The 14,978-nt window shown below is 37.8% G+C and overlaps 1 pseudogene; it reads right to left on the bottom strand.

The window, feature by feature from the left end:
- Nucleotides 1–974: 974 nt before the first annotated feature.
- Nucleotides 975–1,074, bottom strand: LOC113331097 (annotated as a pseudogene).
- Between the last annotated feature and the right edge of the window lie 13,904 nt (nucleotides 1,075–14,978).

Raw genomic sequence — 14,978 nt, 5'->3', positions numbered from 1 at the left:
TCTCTTCTTGCCCGCTTTAGGAACACGTAACCTACGCGAACCTAAGCCTAAAATTTTGACTAGAACGAGACCGATAGGGTAACGAGCTTAACAGGAAAGTCATTCGAAAAATATTGGTTACTCTTTTAAGCATAATTCGAAGTTCTTGACGGTTTCTGTAAGTTGAATGCGTGACTGCGCCGCCTTGTAATACCGGTGAGGCCTTGGGTATCAAAGCTCCACCGAGCTTCCCTCGCCTCTATTCAACTTACGTTAACTCGGATTGATTCCAGAGGGGTTTGCTTAAATTGTAACGAATTCCCGTTCGAAGGATTAGAAGCTGGTCTAGAAACAATCTAAGTGGAGACATCATGCTTTTTGTTTGCTAGAAATCAATAGGTTTGATTTGGTTGAGTCGGCCTTGATCTGTATTTCCTTACCCTTCCAATTTAGAAAATTCTATTGTATGCCTGAACGTAAAAGAGACGCACTAGGTAGATTTGTTAAACAGAAACCTAGTAGTTCAAAGCGTCTCGATTACCTTAATCTAGAAAGTCCGGCTTTTGAAGAGTCTGTTTTTGAACGTTCTTTGACTGAGGAGAGAATCCCTGTTGCTCCGATAGCGCCAGAAATGGCAACTTTGAAAGCTTTGTTGAATCCAACTAGGACTACCCGTCCTTCGTGTATTAAGTTAGCTGAAACGGAGGCACCCTATGAACTGAAACCTGGGACCTTACAGATGCTCCCAATCTTTTTAGGGAAAGAAAATGAAAACCCTTATTACCATGTTAGGGATTTTGAGGAAATTTGTAGTACTCTAAGAATTAGAGGCTTAGATGATGATGCTTTGAAACTTAGGTTATTCCCATTTTCCCTGAAAGATAAGGCCAAGTCGTGGCTGTATAGTTTGGACTCCGAGTCAATTGAGACATATGAACAACTTACATCTGCCTTTTTCAATAAGTTTTTCCCTAGGCACAAAACATCGTCTATTAGGACGCAAATATGCACATTTTCACAACAAGAGGGAGAATCTTTATATAGGTATTTGGAAAGGTTCAATGATTTATTATCCCAGTGTCCTCATCATGGTTTAGAAAAGGTTAGGCTAGTTCAGATCCTTTATGAGGGTTTAGATTATTCCACAACGACCATGGTTGAGTCTCTATGCACTGGTGGATTTGAAAACCAAACTGTTGATGCGGCGATGGAATTTTTTAATGAAATCGCCGAAAAAACCCAGCAATGGGAAAATAGTAGGGCACCCCAGAAAAAATTCTTTTAAGTAGAGGAAACGTTAATAGGGTAGAAGGAGGCTATGAATCAGATGCCAAAATTGCTTATAGCAAAAAGGTTAGAAGCCTTAGAAGTGGGCCAGACTAGTGGTAGAGTGGAGCCTTTTTGGGAAGGCCAGAATATTGAAGAGCAGGCCAATGCTCTTTATAATAACACTAGATTTGATAACCGTCAAAAGATTGACCCATATTCAGAAACCTATAATCCTGGTTGGAGAAACCATCCGAACCTTTCGTGGTCTAAGGGCCAAAGTCAAGGTCAGTTTAGTAATTCTAATGCTCCCCCAGGTTTTGGCTATACTAAGAATCCTTCAGGACTAGCTCAGTTTCAGAATCAGTCAGATAAGAAAATCCTAAGTTTAGAGGAATCTCTCGCCTTGTTAACTCAGCAAACTGCAAAATTCCAGTTATCCGTAGAACAGAGTCTACAAGCTAGTAACAGGATAGGACAAGAAAATAGTCAGGCTATTTCCGAGTTAAAAACCCAGGTTGGTCTGATAAGTGATTCTTTGAGAGAAAAAGGTAAGTTTCCTAGTCAAACACAACCCAACCCTAGAGGAGTTCATGAATTAGGTGCAAAACCATCGAATCAATTGAATGTGTTAGAACCCTTAGAAGTGGTAGAGTTGTAGACAATAAGGTAACCATGCCCGATAGTGAACATACTGTAGTTCACCCCTCAGGATCTCACCTCTCAGGACCAGTAGCTGAAGAGACTGATAAAGTTTCTGATGATGTGAATTCGGTTCCTGAAAGGTCTGATTTTAGGCCTAGAGCCCCATTTCCTCAGCTATTAGTACCAACAAAGAAGGAATCGAACTTTAATGACATAGTGGAGGTTTTTAAGCAAGTTACCATAAACCTTCCCTTATTAGATGCAATTAGGCAAATTCCTGCTTATGCCAAGTTCCTTAAGGATATGTGTACGCGAAAGCGAAAACTTAGCGTCCATAAGAAAGCCTTTTTAGCTAGTCACGTAAGTTCAATCATTCAGAACACCACAACTCCAAAGTACAAAGACCCAGGTTCTCCTACCATTGCTTGCACAATAGGTAACTTCCGGGTAGAAAAAGCTTTACTTGACTTAGGAGCCAGTGTGAACTTACTGCCATTCCATGTATACTTACAGCTAGGACTTGGTGAAATGAAACCTACTCAGATGACACTGCAGTTAGCTGATAGGTCTGTTAAAATCCCTCGAGGTGTTATCGAGGATGTTCTTATTGAGGTCGACAAGTTTATTTATCCAGTGGATTTCGTGGTCCTAGATACCCAACCTGTCCCTGACCCAGAGAACCAGATACCTGTGATTTTAGGTCGCCCATTTTTAGCTACGTCTAATGCGATCATTAACTGTCGAAATGGTGTGATGAGTTTATCTTTTGGTAATATGACTATGGAGATGAACATTTTTAATGTCAGTAAGCAACCTCATGAGCTAGATGACACATGTGTTGAGGAGGTGAACATGATAGAAGCCTTAGTTCAGGAGTCATTACCAAACATCTTGTCTGAAGACCCATTAGAAAGTTGTCTATCCCATTTTGGTTTAGATTTTGACGACGATAGCACTATTGAACAGGTGAATGCTCTATTAGATTCTACCCCTGTGTTAGACACTGATAGATGGAAAGCTAGGTTCGAACCGTTACCAGTTTCTGAGACTACCCTAATTCCTTCTTTAGAAGAGCCCCCAAAGTTGGACCTTAAACCACTACCCGATACTCTAAAGTATGTGTTTTTAGGCCCATCTGAGACTTTACCTGTGATTGTAGCTTCCAATTTGGATAGTGATCAGGAAAGTAGGCTAGTAAATGTACTTCAAGACAATAAGGAAGCTTTAGGGTGGACTATAGCAGACATTAAGGGTATAAGTCCTACTGTGTGTATGCATCAGATTCATTTAGAGGAAGACTCCAAACCTTCTAGGGAGATGCAACGTCGACTGAACCCTAACATGAAAGAGGTAGTTCGAAAAGAGGTGCTTAAGTTGTTAGATGCGGGTATTATTTACCCAATTTCAGACAGTAAGTGGGTCAGCCCTGTTCAGGTTGTCCCCAAGAAATCAGGTATCACTGTAGTCCAGAATGATAATAATGAATTAATCCCAACCCGAGTGACCACGGGATGGCGTGTGTGTGACTATAGGAAATTGAACAAGGTCACAAGGAAGGATCACTTTCCCCTTCCTTTTATCGACCAAATGCTAGAGCGATTAGCTGGACATAGTCACTATTGCTTCTTAGATGGCTACTCCGGTTATAATCAGATCGTTATTGCCCCAGAAGACCAAGAGAAAACCTTTTACCTGTCCCTTTGGTACCTTTGCGTATAGACGCATGCCTTTCGGGCTATGTAATGCCCCTGCAACTTTTCAGCGTTGTATGATGAGCATATTTTCTGATATGGTAGAACGGTTCTTAGAGGTCTTTATGGATGATTTTTCAGTGTTTGGTTCATCTTTCGATGAGTGCTTGCATCATTTGACATTAGTGTTGACTAGGTGTAAGGAAAAAAATTTAGTGCTTAATTGGGAAAAATGCCATTTCATGGTTAAATCAGGAATTGTATTAGGGCACATCGTCTCTTCAAAGGGTATAGAGGTAGACAAAGCCAAAGTTGACCTTATTAAGACTTTACAGGTCCCAAAAACCGTAAAAGATATTAGGTCATTCCTAGGGCATGCAGGTTTTTACCGTCGATTCATTAAGGATTTTAGCTTGATTTCTAGACCTCTTTGCAATTTGCTTGCAAAAGATGTTAAGTTTGTCTTTGATGATGCTTGTTTAGAGGCTTTTGAGAAGCTTAAAACTTTACTCACTACTGCCCCGATAGTCCAGGCACCTAACTGGAACCTACCCTTTGAGATTATGTGTGATTCTTCAGATTATGCTATAGGCGTCGTTTTAGGACAACGAGAAAACAAATTACTTCATGTGATTTATTATGCTAGCAAAACTCTGAATGATGCCCAAATGAACTACACAACTACCGAGAAGGAACTTTTAGCCATCGTGTTTGCCTTGGATAAGTTTAGGTCCTACCTATTAGGTTCTAAGATCATAATCTATACAGATCATGCTGCTTTGAAATACCTTTTATCTAAGAAGGATACCAAACCTAGATTGATTAGATGGATCCTATTGTTACAGGAATTTTCCCCAGACATTAGAGACAAAAAGGGTGCAGAAAATGTAGTAGCAGATCACTTGTCTAGGCTAGTTGTTAGTTCCCCTAGTGATTCCCTTCCTATAAGGGATAGCTTTCCTGATGAACAATTGTTCTCTGTTTCCCAATCACCTTGGTATGCAAATATAGTGAATTATCTTGTTACTGGTCGAACCCCTCAACATTGGGGTAAGCAAGATCGTTCTAGGTTTTTAGCCGAGGTTAAGCATTTCTTTTGGGACGATCCTTATCTGTTTAAGTATTGTCCGGACCAGATTATTAGGAGATGTGTATCTGAGAGTGACCAGTCTAGTATTATCTCCTTTTGTCATGAACATGCATGTGGGGGTCATTTTAGTGCTAAGAAGACTGCTGCTAAGATTTTGCAGTGTGGATTTTACTGGCCTTCGTTGTTTAAAGATTCCCATAGTCATTGTGTTTCTTGTGAGCGTTGCCAGAAGTTAGGAACCATTTCCCGTAGAAATATGATGCCTTTGAACCCTATTTTAGTGATTGAGGTCTTTGATGTGTGGGGCATTGATTTTATGGGTCCATTTCCTATTTCGTTTGGTTATCTTTACATACTTGTCGCTGTAGACTATGTGTCTAAGTGGGTTGAGGCGGTTCCGTGTAGAACGAATGACCACAGGGTCGTAGTCCAGTTTTTGAAAGAGAATATACTTACACGTTTTGGTACGCCGCGAGCTATAATTAGTGATGGAGGTTCACACTTTTGTAATAGACCGTTTCTCTTTTAATGAAACAATACGGTATTACCCATAAAGTAGCAACCCCATATCACCCTCAGACTAGTGGTCAGGTAGAGGTTTCCAATAGGGAAATTAAACGTATTCTAGAGAAAACAGTTAATCCAAATAGGAAAGACTGGTCGTCGAGGCTTACTGATGCCTTATGGGCTTACCGTACTGCGTTTAAGACACCATTGGAATGTCACCTTATCGTTTAGTGTTTGGCAAGGCATGTCACCTGCCTGTTGAGTTAGAGCATCGAGCCTATTGGGCTATTAAGAACTTAAACTTTTTCACTTGACAAGGCAGGAGCTCAAAGAAAGCTCCAGCTCAATGAGTTGGACGAGATTCGTAGAGATGCATACGATAGTGCTAAGGAGTATAAGAACAAAATGAAACTTGTGCATGATAGGAATATTTTACGAAAGTCATTTTCTCCAGGTCAAAAAGTTCTTCTGTATGACACTCGTTTGCATCTATTCCCCGGGAAGTTGCGCTCTCGGTGGACCGGTCCTTTTGTGGTCCGTACTGTTTTTCCTCATGGCGTGTTGAGATTGAGACACCAGATGGTAGTAGTTCTTCGAAGGTTAACGGTCAGCGATTGAAGCCCTTTTTAGAGCCTTTTCCTACAGGTGATGTTGAGGAGGTCCCTCTGGAGGACCCTGTTTACCTTGATTGACCATCGAGGCGATTTTGTATGTTGTATAATATTTTTGTAGGTTTTTGGTTACACTTCACCCAGGTACTATCTTTCCGACTTCTCTCTTTACTATTTCCTCATGTTACTTATATTTTTGGTACTGTTCTTTGATTAGAAACATTGAGGACAATGTTAGATTTAAGTTTGGGGGTGGGGTAGAACTTTTTGTTACCTTTTCGTTGCAATAAATAAACTCCAGAGCCTAGAAATTTATCCCTATTAAGGATGGCACTAACCAATCTAAGTGGATGGAAGCATTTTGGTTGTAGGAGTTGAGGAACCAATCTGACTAGATGGCAACATCTAAAGAGTCTATTCATAAAAGCACAGAGCTCAGGTGTTAGAAAAACATGATAGTTTCACCATATCTCGTTGAGTCCTTTTCACTTCTGTTTTTTTTTTGTTTTTAAACTATGTTTCTCTAAGTGATTAGGTGGGGCTCACGATTCAAGTTGTTACCAATGCTAGGGTGAATTAGAGTGATTGAGATAAAAAAAAAAAAAAAAAAAAAAAAAAAAAGACCAGACCATCAGACCAACTGGAATAAATTCAATAAAGTCGACCACTGGAACCCTTGTATATGCCAGTTGTGTTGACCTAGAGTTAGGATTATCAATCACTGGTTCCCTTGTATATGCCAGTGTGTTGATATTAGTCAGACTAGTATCTCAGTCCATTAGGATAGGTTCATTTTGGCGGAGGCCTTCAGACAGATATGAGAAACACCGTTCACCTAGTAAACATCAAAACCATCTATGTTTTTCTATATCCATCTTCTTGATCTATCCATGTGATTAGTTTTGACTCCGGATATTGATGTCCATAGTGCGACTATCTGAGTAGAGCTCTGTCACTTCATATGAATTTTAGTATGCTTGAGTGCAAACTCGTGTACAACAATTGGAATTTCGCATCAGGGTACTTCCTCCTGTAGTCAATAAGTATGCCAACCAAGGAGATTCTTTAGTGCCTTCCAAGGTTCTGTGTAGATAGCTAGGGTCTGGAGTAAAAGGTTTTGTGGGTATACCTCTGGTAAGCCCTCCGGAGACAACACTCCGCCACTAGGGACACCTAGGGGTTTAAAGGCTTATTGCATACGCTAAATGCAATCGACGATGCCTGCGACAGTGAGTTAGGATTTTATTTCTATTTTATTTTTGCTCGAGGACTAGCAAATAATAGGTTTGGGGGTATTTGATAGACACATTTTTGTGTCCGATTTGTCTCGATTCTATATATTGTTAGGGCTCATTTTTGTACTTATTATGGTGTTTTATTTATTTGTAGGTATTTTTGGCTAATAAACATTTTTGGAAAAAATTGGCTCGAAAAGTTGTCGGAAAGCACCCGGAGGACATTTGCTATTCGGACTCTCACTTTGGATAAGGGGTAACCTAATTACTAAGGGGCATCCCATTTCCAGGCAGTTGCTAATCGCACCCCTACTCTGGATAAGGGGCAACCATCTTCAACATTCAAAAAAGGATTTTGGCGGGAAAAAGTGCAGTTAAAGAACAGTTTTGGCAATCGTGATTTGGAGGAGTTTGAGGTCGATTAAACCTCTGATTTTCATAGGATAGACTCCTTATGGGTCTAGGAATCTGATATGGGTGTTTAAATTGATTAGATTGGGCTCAATCGACGGATTTTTCTCACAATAAGAAAATATGGAAAGTCACGTCTGTGACCTGTTTTAGGGAATTTTAGAGAGATTAAAACGCTGTAAACCTTCGCAAATATTTGTATCTATCTAAGGAAGAGTTTAGAATAAAAAGGAATGCTCAGAAACGCGTAGAAATCCTAAAACAAGAAATTGTTGCAACTTGGCCGTGAAGAGAAGGAAAGAGATTTTGGAAGATTTGGGAGAGATTTAATCGGTATTTTTGATATAAATAGATGTCTTGGGTCATATAGAAGAGGTGTCGAGAGTTTGGGAACCCAAGGAGAGCCAGAGAAGAAGAAATCAGAGCTTTACCAAACTCTGTTTCTGTTGCTGTTGCTGTTGAAGAAGAAGAAAAGCTGAAGAACATTGACCCTCAGCAGACAGTCGCAGAAAAGTCACTGTTTAACAGCTGAAGAACATTAAGCTGTTCAGGGCAGTCTTATATCAGGGCAGTCTTAAATCAGCGACAAAGCAACAGTTTTTCTGTAACAGTTCCATTGTAACAGCTGTTTTGCAACACCAATACACTGTTGCAAACAGTCTGTGTTATTAATTTTCACTCTTTTAATCATCTTTTGAGCAACAAACACATATTTTGAGATCATGATTAATATGAGGATCTAAACCACATTGCTGAGGCGATAGAGGAAGTTATTTTTCCAACAAAAAAGTGGTATATTCTATTTTATCTTTTTATTTGCAATAATTATATGATTATTTGCCTTGAACTATTCTTGAATATGATTTTTATTTGAGTGATTGTGATCTATTTTGATGGAGTATGCTTAGTTTTAATACTTTTGATGCTTCATACTTGGTATTTACAATTATTGCTTTTGAAAATCTACTTGTTGCAATATTTTAGAATCAAATTAAACAAGAAAATTGCATAAACATAAGTATTGGTTTAATCACTTTGAACTTGGAAAATAGTGGAATCTTAGCCTCAGTGTTTCTTTTAGTATTGATATCATCTTTGATTGAGTTTGCTATAATTTTTAGTGAGTTTTCTATTTTAATATTAGGATTTAAGTGTAATTAATATCCTTCACAAGTCTGAGAATCAAACCACTTTTATCACTATCTACAAATCACATCATCTAAGTTGTCCTCAATTTTCTGTATTCTTGGTACTCGATTTTGTAATTATTCTGTTGTTTTATGTGTTTGTAGGTATTTTGGAAAATTCGGCTCAAAAAATTACTTGGGGCTCCCCCGGAGGACAGTTGGTAAATGGATCCCAGTTTTGGTTAAGAGGCACCTCAATTACTAAAGGGAAGCTTCTTTACTATTTGCACCCCAGTGCGCCAACTGCTATTCGCACCTCCATGTATGTTAGCGGGAGGTCCTCCCCTACCTTTCAAATTTCAATAATGGCGGGAAAAGGGTTTCTTCAGAAAATAGATTTTAGGGTTTGTATTTTGGAGGCGTTTCAGTGAGATTCAAAGGCTGAATTTGATTGGGTTTGTTCCTCTTAGCTAAACAGGTTTGGCATGCCCTTTTGTTCGACTAATTTGGGCTGGATAATCCGAGAGAAGAAAACAGAGCAACACGTTCACGAGAGAGGTATTTCACGGGATTTCATGAGTTTTGGAGAGTTTGAACGAGTTCTGCACATGTTTGTTGACTCGAGCAACAGTTTGGAGCGTGGCAGAGATAAATAAGGAGAGTTTGCAGCTGAAAGACGCGTGCAGGATAAGAAAAAGGAAAGAATATCTTCCCGTGTTTGGCAGAGTAATTGGGAATTATTCCGGAGTTAATACAGTTATTTTGAGGCACTGTCGAGTATATATAGAGTGTTGAGGAGTTGTAGGGGGTGACGGAGAGTTGGGGAGAGTTTAGAGCAACAACATAGGAGATTGATCGAGTTGCAGAGAATATTTTTCTGCTGCTGTGAAGAACACGAAGAACAAGAGCTGCCTAGGACAGTCGTTTTTCTACAGTGACAACGACAGTATACATGTATCGTTCTTTGTAACATTTGAGTTTGTAGCAAATATAAGTGTTACAAACCCGATTTAATCATTATTTTTCCCATTTCATTATTTGTGAACACCTTTTGAGCAATGAAATCAACTTTTGAGCGTGCTTCCATCATGATGAGCGGCTAAAATTTCCCGGTAACCAAGGCAATGGAGGAAACTATTCACTTATGCGTGATTGGTAATTTTCTTTTATAATTTCAATTATTACTAATTTAATTTAATTCGCTAAGATCACTTTAATTATATGATTTTATAAGATGAAAATGGTTTTCTTAATTAGTTGTGAATCAATTTATGTCTTATGCTGAGAAATAATCCTTTGATAAGTCATGCTTAGGGATTATAATTTAATTTAATGTTTGGAAACCTTACAGATTATTAGTGAGTTAATGTGAAAAAGAGCTTAATAATAATTCTTGAAATAATTTTTGTCAACCAACCAGTTAAAGGAATAGTGGAATCCGGAGTCTTGGTCTATTTTTAAATCTCGAAATCAATTTTGAATTTAGTTTTCCTTATTTTAAGTTTTATTAAGTCTAAAACCTATTGCTTTCACAAGTCTCAACGAACCTATTACTACAACATAATTGAAATCACATCAGTCTATACTATCCCTCGTGATGCCTTGCTCGGTTCTCCTTCTCAGTTGTCTCGCCTTGTGCATTATCGTACTGATCCTCCTTAAGGGGCATCGTACTGCACTATCCTCTGGTTGTAGTATGGATCGTCTGAGTCTTCTGATGCGATGTACCTTCGCCCACGTTTCTTCTGATATCTCATTAAATGCATTCCTCCTTTTTAGATTTGACCGTCTGAGTTGATTAGACCACTCCTTACACGCGTCATACATGTAGCATTGCAGCAGGCATCTTGATTCAGACGAAATCACCTTTTAGAGTATGATTCGATATTTTTACCTCATCATCTTAGAGTGAGACCATCACTTGAGATGTTGACACGTGGCAATTGGGTATTTCACTCTCATATTGACCACAAAATGAATTCAATATTTGCCTAATCCTTTAAGAGCATACATTACCAAATCTGCATCTGGAACAGGTTCTCCAATCTCGACTAAAGAATCAGCAATTGTCTTTAGTTGATGTAGAAACTCACTGATTGTAGAAGAACTTTATTGACTGAGTGAAGCTGAGATCTGAGCATTGATTTCCTACCAAAAAATTGTTCACTAAATAGTTTTGTTAAATGCAACCACTTTTCCCTTGCTGAAATCTTAAAATTCTGAAGATAAAGATTTATCAACAGTGGCATTGATGCAAGAACCAACAAATTTATCTATGCAACCATTCAAGATATTGTGGATTTGGTATATGAGAGTTGTTGATCAAGATCGTAGGTAATTCTGGAGGAATAGATCCATCAACAAAACCAAAGAGATTAGTACAGATCAAGATAGAAAACATTTGATCTTTCCACACCAGAAAGTTTGAAGCATCAAGTTTTGCAGAAACAAAGTTTGAAATATTTTGGACAGGAATTGTAAATTTACTTTGAAAACAAAATGGATTATAAAACTGAGAATATTGTGAAGATGGAGGAAAAATAAACGGTGGAAGATGTTGAGGATAATGTTGTTGTTGGTGGTGGTGTTGTTGTTGGTGGTGTTGGTATTATGATTGATTTCGTAAAGGCGGTGCTGATGTATGATGTGGAAAAAGAATAGGAGTATGTTATAGATGATGAAGAGGAGAATGTGAAGGCGGTTGTTGTGGTGGTGGTGTTTGATGAGTTAATGGAGGTGGAGGTGGTTGAGAAGAAGAAGAAGGTTGTTGTTGGTGTTGAGAAGAGATCAATGGTGGAAAGAGATGAGAGTTATTGGTCTGTAAGTTATTATGAACAGCGGAAGAAGATAAAGATGCAACTTGATTTTGAGTTGTTCTCACAATTTTTGTTGAAGAAAGTAGTTGCAGGTTTTAATGATGGTAGCTTTGAAATTAGGGTAAAAACAGGTAGAACCGGAGGAAGTCAAAATTCCCTTTTGGTATCTGATACCATGTGAGAAAAGGGTTGTATTGATTATTGAAATTTAAGAGCAGAAGGTACATGAAAAGTCCTTTATATAGACTAGGACTACACAAGACACAAGACAATAAAACAGAAAATAACAGGAGGTGAAGAAATAACAGTCTGTAACAGAAAATTGTTCTGTGATACAGCTGTAATCTGACGATCATGGTGACGTAAGACTGTACGAATATATATGTACGGATAACTAGTCTAACATACCCAAAGTTCTTAATTAATCTTCATCCACAGAAACAGACTAGACTTTCTCATATCTTCTTTCAACTTCATGAATCTCTTCCTGTTCAACCCTAATATCAACTTGTTCACAAACCACCAGATTCAGAACCCATTCTTCTGAACTTCTTGAATTCACTTCCCATTTATTCATCACCAGTTCCTCTTCCTTGATGTTCTTCACCATCTTCTTCAATTCTCTGACTAACAGAGTCGTTATCGGTTTAGGTGAAATCAAAATGAAAAAAGAAACACTCTCTTGAATTTTTGGGCTGAGGTAATGACTGAAACTACTCAAGACACCCACTCTACAAATATAGGCAACCAAATATGTCTGCCATTTAATTCTTCTATGAGGATTCCAGCTGGTAGTCCCTTATCCGCGGATGAGCACCGTATAGCACTCTCCAGTGAATTACGAAACCGCCCCTTTACACTCCAAATGGTTAATTTCTCATTCTTTCGTTTCAAATGACTCCAAATCAAACATACGATACATATTTTACATGAAAACTCGCAAATAAAGCATAAATAATAGATAAATATCAAGGTGTTTTAGACACCTATCATAATCGTCATGATGAAAAATCAAATTAATGTGAACGTTTAAGTTAAATTTTTAAGTAACATGGTAGGCTAATTCGGATTTCTACTTGGGTGTTTGAAGTCTAGTTTTAATTTAAATAAAACAAGTACTGTGAAATACAAGAAGTACTAATTGAATATATAAAAGTTTAATTTGCTCTTCATCCTCATAAAAGGTCCCATCATCCTGGTGGTAACCATCATGATCCGGATCCACATCTGTAGTACCCTCATCGCTAGTGAGGAAGGCATCATTCATCATCGGTGGAAGTTCACCATATCGCAATCCTTGACCGTGACAGTTTCAGATGTGTTGGGTTATATCTTCTCGTAAGTGTCTCCACCGGGCTTGGCTGTACAAATACGTACGTTTGGGGGGGGGGGTGATGGGTATGTACAAATATGCTCAACATCCTTCCTCTTGGAGGACTGGTATTGATTAAATTTCTTCTGGATTTGTGGCATAATCAATCGTCTCTTATAGTTGTGAACTATCATCGGTATATTAGGATAGATATTGTCTACCAAATATGGCCCTTGGTCGTACTCTTGACCGTTGATGCGAAAAATAACTAGAGGTGTTACACCTTTCTCCCCTATGTCAAATAAGCCGACTTCCACAAAAAATTTAGGTCGTTGTTAGACCCGGCCTCCCCAAAATAATAGTACCAGAATCATCTATCGTATGATGCCACCGCCTGTAAAACAAGAGTTGGTTTCTTATTATATCCCACGTGGCTTCCGGAAGCATCAGTTGGACAACAACTCCACTTTCAATGAGTACAGTCGAGACTACCTAGCATTCCAGGAAACCCATGAGCTTCGTTCTAAGCTAATAACCTTCTAATATCTTCAGTAGTAGCGCACGTCATGTATCCGCCATTAAATACCCATATCACTGCATCCAAAAACTTATTAGCATACTGGTATATTTTGGCTGCAACCAATTGAGTGTAATCATCCAGACTATCTGCAGAAATGTCCTTTGCCAGGTGCTTCATGACGGCAACCGTTTTCATATGCTGAGAGTGACCCGGGATGTTACAAACATCTCTTCGTTGTAGAAAATCAGGATCATGGGCGCAAATTTTTTCCACAATTATAAGAAAAAAGGGACGGGGCAAACCAAGACGTCCCTTGAAAGCTTCAGGTCCATATCTACAACCTCAGTTGAAGTAGCCTTGCATCATCTTTGCATCAGCATCAACACGACATTTGTCAACGCATCTTCTATTCGTCACCACTATTGGCTCGGGTTGGTGCAAATCATGCACCTCCTGCACCACCACCTGATATATAATAACGGAATTTCGACAACGATTATTGTGGTAGTGTGTGGGCTCTGCCACCTCTCTTCGTCGTGGCATATGTCTTAAGATAGCTACCTCCATTTTTCACCTGAATTAATGAAGATAAACATTAAAATGTTATTTAGTCACGGCACCATGCAAGACCTATTTCAAAACAAACATGTCAATAAACGAATTTATAACTCGTACATACGAAATATAGATAAAAAGGATGTAATTAAAGATTAAAGACATTAACAACATGCAGAATCCATTCTCTATATAAAAACAGAGTTTTTTTTAAGCGACGTGGTTAACCGGAGCTTCTGGTTGATTCTGGCCCCACCATTCTAAATTTCAGCCAATAGAATTTCAAGAGAATTTTTTGGTCCCACGAAATATTATTTGGCCAATCACATTTTAGAAAATAGTTTCCTAAAATTATTGAATCTTATATAATCTTAGAAACATATCAAAACAACTATACCAATAAAACGATTTCATAAATATTACCATCAAACGATTTAAAATGATGAAATAAAATAAAATGTGCACTATTCATCATGATTTCATCGTAAAAATTAAATCAATCGTGTGAATAAGAAAAATAATCCAGTGTCCAATGTCCATTTACAGTACTTGTAATAAAATCACCTAATTACAGCGCCAAACTACGAATAATATAAAATACTTGCAGTTGGTATTAAATACCTAAAAAGAAATCATGAGAATATACCTGATTCAAAGAACAAATTTAAATCATCGATTAAAAGAAAATACCTGATATGTGAATGGCCCGAATGAATCCATAGAAAGGTTTTGATAATCCTGTACAAATAAAAATAATACAAAATTATTAGGATTATGATTTCCAGAGGAAAAAAAAACGGTGTCAGCAACAGAACAAAAAAAAAACAAGAATATGATTTCCATAGAAAAAAGAAAAATCGTTATTAGGTACAAAAGAAAAAAATAGAAATAAGCGTGGATATCAAAATAATAGGAAAGAAAATATTTTTGATTTAATTCAAAAGAAAAAAATATTTTCTACCAAAAAATTCAAAATAAATATGGATATCAAAATAATAGGAAAGAAAATAAATGTGTATGATATCGAAATTATTAGGATATATGCATATATTAGGATATATCTCCTTCTATATGTTAGGAGATATTTAATATTTCCTAATAGAAATAAATGTGAATATCAAAATTCTATGATATGGATATTATTTTCGTATCATAAGTTCTTTTTTGGGAGATTTTTTGCAGCCTAAAGCTTTCTATATAAGGCCCTTGCGCA

This window comes from Papaver somniferum, unplaced genomic scaffold (assembly GCF_003573695.1).
Source record: "Papaver somniferum cultivar HN1 unplaced genomic scaffold, ASM357369v1 unplaced-scaffold_123, whole genome shotgun sequence".
Taxonomy (NCBI): Eukaryota; Viridiplantae; Streptophyta; class Magnoliopsida; order Ranunculales; family Papaveraceae; genus Papaver; species Papaver somniferum.
Note: the sequence above shows the minus strand (reverse complement) of the source record. Positions and strands in the feature narration are given on the sequence as shown.